The sequence below is a fragment of the Elephantulus edwardii genome, unplaced genomic scaffold, assembly GCF_000299155.1.
Source record: "Elephantulus edwardii isolate Elephantulus edwardi_28Jun2011 unplaced genomic scaffold, EleEdw1.0 scaffold00441, whole genome shotgun sequence".
NCBI lineage: Eukaryota > Metazoa > Chordata > Mammalia > Macroscelidea > Macroscelididae > Elephantulus > Elephantulus edwardii.
Window position 1 is genome coordinate 908,755 of NW_006400191.1, and position 7,028 is coordinate 915,782.

Genomic DNA, 7,028 nt, shown 5'->3' on the forward strand with positions numbered 1-7,028 from the left:
TGTTTCTTTAAGCTCCTCCTGATTTTTGCTTGCTGGGTCCTGTAATTCTTCAAGTTTGTTTTTCACCCATTGAAAATATTCAATCATTTTTCTTTTGAATTCTGTGTCAGAAAGTTCAATCAGACTTTATGGCTGCAGGAAATCCATTGCTACAGTGTCATGTTTGGGGGTGATATCTTGCTTTGGGTTCCTGTGGGGAGTGAGGTAGCCTGCTTCTTTTAGGACATTGCTGTGGTAGAGTTTTTTGTGCCTGAGGCGATAGCCATTTCTTGATCTGAAGTCACTGCTCCAGAAGAAGGTTGGGCAGGCACACAAGCAGATGCACATAGGGTGGGTGCATGGAAAGACACGCATGGGTGGGGCAGGGGAGAGACCCACACACATATCTATGCAGGAGGGGAGTGCAGGGGAGACCTGAATGGAAAACCAGAAAGCCTTGGTTTTCCCCTAGACAACTGGGTCTGCCACCCCAGTTGAGCACCAGCTATCTCACTCCCTCCTGCTTAAGGTAATGGGGTCCCACAATTGGTCCAACAATATGCAGTGATCCTCCCTAAGTACCTCATTCAAATTCCCACTGTCCTGCTACGACTCCCACTGAGGCTCATTGCACCCCACTGATGCTCACTGCACCCCACTGATGCTTGCAGCTCCAACAGCTCTCAAATGTCCGCATTGGTCCTCAGCTATGTTTTGAGAAGCATGTATATATTTGTGCTCCCTTTTTGGCCCAAGGCCTGCAAGGGCCGTGTGGCAGCGGTTTGTTCCCCAGAGTACCTGAATGTCCAAGGAGAAAGCCTGTTGTTCCCTTCTGTAAGTGGCTTCTCACCTCTGTCGAGGAGCCTAAGACCTCCCTGTTTCCTAAGTTAAGGAGTCCTGTGTGGTCAAGCCAGACAGCAGTTTGTTCCTCAAAGTACCTGAATGGCCAAGGAGGAAGCCTGTTGTTCCCTTCTGGAAGTGGCTTCTCACCTGTCAAGGGGCCCAGACCCTCCCTGTTGCCTGAGCTAAGGGGTCCCACGTGGTCAAGCCAGACAGCAGTTTGTTCCCCAAAATACCTACTTGCTCCTGGCGGGTGGGTCCTACAGTGGCTCAGCTGGAAGCTTCTGGCTGTGACTCAGCTGGTGGCTTCTACCGGGGCCTGAGGCTAGCTGCTCCTGTGGCTCCCAAACGAAATTATTTTAATAAAAGTTCTGACTCAAATTTCTAGTGTCCGAGTTGCAACATGTCAGTCTCTGCGGGCCACGTAGGTCTCTCTTGTGGTCTGTTTCTATGTAGCTTGCCGCTCCTCAAGCTCCTTCGCTGTTTCCTCAGCCATTGCCATCTTGGTTCCTCAAACCTATTCTTTTCTTTTTTTTTTTCTTGGTGAGAAAAATTTGTATTTAGAATTAGCCAGCTGGACTCAGTTTAGATGATCCCAATTTTGTTGACAATATCCAAAGCATCATAGTTAGGAGCAAGTCAAACATAGGCCTTCTTCTCCATCAGGCCTAATCAAAGTGTTGCCCTTAGCCACATCAACATCATGGAGCTTCTTTACAGCTTGTTTAATTTGGTGCTTATTGGCCTTGACATCCACAGTGAACACAAGTGTGTTGTTATCTTTTAACTTCTTCATGGCTGACTCAGTGGTCAAGGGAAATTTGATGATGGCATAGTGGTCAAGCTTGTTTCTCCTGGGGGCTCTCTTCTGGGGGTATTTGGGCTGCCTTAGGAGTCTGTGTCTTAGGCCACTGGAAGTTGGGTGATGTTTTCTTTTTTCTTTCTTTTTGTGGCTGTGGATGCCCTTCAGGACTGCCTTCTTGGCCTTTAATGCCTTTGCTTTGGCTTCAGTTTTGGGAGGGGCAGGGACTTCCTTCTTTGCTTTTGGCACCATCTTTGTAGCCTCAAACCTATTCTTAAGATGATCATGAAATTCTGATGGAATTGATTCAAGATCATATCTTGGTTCCTTTGGACTTATTTTCATTTTCCTCAGCCTCAATTTAAACTTGCATATGAGTAATTGATGATCTGACCCACAGTCTGCCCCTGGCCTAGTTTTGACTGCTGATATTGAATTTCTCCAACAATTTCTTCCATAAATGCAGTCAATCTGATTCCTATGCAGCCCATCTGGTGAAATCCACATGTAATCTTTTGTGTCTTTCAGAAAAAATATTTGCAATGAATAACTCATTGTAAATACAAAATTCAATCATTCTATTTGCAGCCTCATTTCTATCACCAAGACCATATTTTCCAATTACTGTTCCTTCTTCATTGTTTCCTACTTTTACATTCCAGTCACAAATTAGCATTAACTCATCCTGACTGCATGTTCGGTCAATTTCAGGCTGCAAAATTTGGTAAAAATTCTCAGTTGCTTCCTCTTTGGCACTGGACGGAGGAGCATATACTTACATAATAGCCATGTTAACAGGTCTTCCTTATATGTGTATGGATATTAACCTATCACTCACAACATTGTATTTCAGGATAGAACTTGAAATTTATTTTTTTACTATGAATGCAACCCCATTCTTCTGTTTTTCATTCCCTGCATAATGTATCATATGATTATCTTATTCAAAGTGGCCATAGCTGGTCCATCACATCTCACTAATGCCTAGTGTGTCAACATTCATGAGTTCTATTTCATTTTTAACAATATCCAGTTTTCCAACATTCAAGCTATGAACATCCCATGTACCAATTGTTAAACGCTGTCTGTTGTAGATGTTTGTTCTTACCACTGGATCAATAGGAAGTGTCATGATGGAGAGGTGATTAAAACTGTCAATAGCTTCATCTTGCTTGGATTCACAATTAACACCCTTAGTTATGAGCAGTCAGGAAATAAGGAGATGCATTGCACTGGGAAAGTCTCCATTTAGGTACCTTTCCAAATTATTGAGGAGTAGTGATGTCAGTTTGAGGACTAATGTGTGTCTGATTCAGGTCGTGGTCTTTCAGATTACTAGCTATGCATCCAAGACCTGGACAATGAATAAGGATGACAGAATAAAGAATCAATGCCTTTGAGCTGTGGTGCTGGAGAAGAGCACTGAACATCCCATGGATGGCCAAGAAAATGAATAGATAGGTCTTGGAGAGTGTGCAGCCAGAGTGCTCTTTGGAGGCAAGAATGATGAGATTTTGCCTAACATACTTTGGACATATTGCTAGGAGGTGCTATTCCTTAGAGAGGGACATGTTGTTTGGAAGGGTCTGTGAAGGAGAGGAAATCACTCAACCAGGTGGATTGACACGGTGACTGCTACAATGGGCTCTTGTGTGTCAGGAAGTGTGAGAATGGTGCAGGACAGGACTGGATTCAGATCTTTTGTTCATAGGGTCACTATGATGGCCCCTAACAACAACAACAACAACATCAATAGAGTTATTCTGAGAGGATTATTGTATGTGCTGCTGAGTTGCTTCTAATAGCCATCCCACGTACCAGAGTAGAACTGTTCCATATGTTTTTAGGACGTAATCTTTATAAAAGCATATGGCCATGTCCTTTTTCTTTGGAACCGCTGAGTGGATTCAACCCACCATCCTTTTGATTAGCAGCCAAGTACTAATCATAGCAACACCAGAGGTATATTGTTGTTGTTGTTGTTATGTGCCATCAAGTCTAAATCTGAGCATTAAGACAGACTAGGAAGAAGGATTGGCCATCCACTTCTGAAATAACAGGCCTTTGAAAACCCTATGTATGATAGATCACAATTAGAGTAGATTAACAGATACGGCAACTGAAGCTGAGCCCTCAAATGTGGAAACACAAAGGAGGAGGTTTTTTGGTGGGTTTTTTTGGGGGTTAAAAAAAATTTTTTTAAGCCTCACATTTAGAGTCAACAAGACCTTGGGGAAGGTCTTTATATTTAAAAGACAGACATTGTTGTATTTTTTTAGGAACATTCTTCTAAGTGGTACAGTACTCTTCTGTCAGTACACTGTACTGAAGTAACCTGGGGTTGCTGTGATGCTGAACATTGTGCCATTGGGGTCTCAATTGTCGTAACAGTTACCCTTGGTGGACAGTGTTTGGTGGAGCCCCCAGTTTAAGACAGGTTTGGAAGCAGGAGTACCCTCCACTTCCTAAACAGCATGGCTGTGAAGGGGCTTCAGGCCTTTTTCCATGGGGTCACTATGAGTTGTACTCAACTTGATGGCAATCAGCAACAACAACATGAGCAATGGTGATGTGTTTTTTCATTACCTTAATATAATGTAGATTTCAGGAGTACATATTAGTAAAATATTGAAGCATGTTCTTCCAGTACAAAAAATTTATTGTATGCTAGTTGTTACATTGTATCATTGACTTGGAACCAACTCATAGCTGACTCTCTAGAGGGTTTTCAGAAGCTAAAAATCATACAGGCGGAAATTGCTCATCTGGTTGATATGAATAGCTTGCCTTTGTGTTCGATGGGCAGCTCTTTACCACAAGGCCACCAGAGTTCCCAACTGTATGTCAACTGTATTGCAATTAAGCTATTAAAGCCAAAAAGAAAAAAATAGCCCCTATGCTCAAGTAGTTTTTTTATCTTGGTTAAAAAATACGGAACGCTTCACGAATTTGCGTGTCATCCTTGCGCAGGGGCCATGCTAATCTTCTCTGTATCATTCCAATTTTAGTATATGTGCTGCCGAAGCGAGCACAGGAGGAACAGTTTTAAGCGGACACTACTGATTGGAATGTGGAATGTGAGAAGCATGAATATAGGAAAATTGGACATTGTTGAGAAAGAAATGAAACACACAAATATTGACATACTAGGTATTGGCAAAATAAGATGGACTGACATGGGACATTTTGAATCAAACCAAAGGTATAGGAACCCAAGATTCACAACTAAATATATCTAGCATCAAGGACAAAGTACTTGAAATAATCTAGATGTACAGGTGTAGCTGAACAATGATATATTTATGGCATGGAATACCATGAATCATTCAAGGAAAAATAAGCTATATAGATGTCTATTATTAATTAACAAAAAATTAAAAGCATTAGAAGAATTGAAAACCAAATACCCTTCATGCAGGAAAGCTGAATCTCCACATGCAGAAGAATAAAGCTGCATCTATACCTGTCTTAGTTATCTACTGCTATTATAAATCAGTTGGAGAGTAAGGAAGAGTAATTATCTTTTTAGTCCAGTTTCTAGATGATGATGAAAATATTTTGGACATAAGTAGTGGTGATTGCTGTACAATATTGAGAATAATGGTAGAACTGCACACATTTAAAGACATTTTAGCACAATTTTTAAACATTAAGATTGAATGCATTGTATAAATGTCAATATACTGATTGTAATATTTGTGTTTCATTGACTATGCAAAGGCATTTGCGTGGATCACAACAAACTGTGGCTAACTTTGAGAAGAAAGGGAATGCCAGAACACTTGATTGTGCTTATGTAAAACCTATACTTGGACCAGGAGGCAGTCATCAGAACAGAGCAAGGAACACTACATGGTTCAAAATTGTAAGAAAGTGCATCAAGGCTGTGTCCTATCTCCATATCTTTTCAATCTATATGTGGAACAGATTATCCAGGAGGCTGGGCTCCATGAGGATTGGAGATAGACTCATCAACAATCTGTGTTATGCAGATGACACAACCCTGCTTGCTGAAACTGAGAAGGACCTGAAGTGCTTGCTGCAGAAGGTCAAGGACTGCAGCCTTCAATAGAGATTGAAGCTCAACATCAAGAAAACAAAGATTCTCAACACCGATTGGTTGAGATGGATGTTGAAGAGATTGAGATTGTTGACAGCTTAAATTTGTTTGGCTCTACAATCAACACTCTTGGTACCAGTAGCCAGGAAGTTAAAAGATGAATTGCACTGGGAAAATCCGCTGTCAGAGACCTCTCCAAAGTACTGAAGAGCAATGATGTCAGTCTGGAGACTAAGGTGTGCCTGATACAGACCATGGTCTTTGCAATTACTTGCTATGCATCAGAGAGCTAGACAATAATGACGAGGGATGATAGAAGGAGAGTTGATGCCTTCCAGCTGTGGTGCTGGGGAAGAGTAATGACTAGACCATGGACTGCTAGGAGAACAAGCATGTTCTTCTTAGAGAGGGTGAAGCCAGGCTGCTCCTTGGAGGCAAGGATTCTGAAGCTTCATCTGACATACTTTGGACATGTTGCAAGGAGGGACCAGTCCTTGGAGAGGGAGGTCATGCTTGGGAGGGTGGAAGGACAGCACAGGAGAGGAAGACCCTCGATGAGATGGATTGATTCATTCACTGAGGTGTTGATTCATTCACTGAGGGTGTTGGAGACAATGAGCTTGGTGAGGGATAGAACAGGGTTTAGGGCTGCTGTACATAGAGACTACAGTGCAGTTTCTTACCACTAGGCCACCAGAACGCAAAATAGCATACAATAGTTTTGCAAAATGTTACTGTTGAGTGAAACTATGTAAAAAGTGCATGGAATTTCTTTGAATTGTTTCTGTATTAGAGCAAGTTCAAAGTCTACTTAAATAAAAGCAAATAAGATTTATTGAGGGAGATAGCCAAGACTGGAGAAATCACTGACCACAATAAAAAAGTTACATTAATATATAGTTGGATGGGGGAGGGGAGGCAAGTACGTACCATTTTTCTGGTCAACTGTTCTTCAATCTTTTTTGTTTCTAGAAATTCAATATAAAGATTTAGATAATTCTGTGTACCAAAACCCTTGACATAAGCTATCTAATCTTGAATGTTGTTGTGTGTACCACAGCTGACTCATAGTTGACCCTCCAGCTGGTTTTCAGAAGCAGTAAATTGAACTAGAGGAGAATGTCCACCCTCCTATGGAGTAGCTGGTAGATTCCATGTCTTTGGGTTGGCAGCACAGTTCCTTACCACTAAACCATCAGAACTCCCTTAATCATGCATATTTGACCATAATGAAAAAAGACTTTTTGGAAATAGATTATGGTATCTTATATTGTGGTTGTTGTTGTTGTTATGTGCCATCGAGTCGCCTGCGACTCATAGCGACCCTATGTACAACAGCCCTAAACC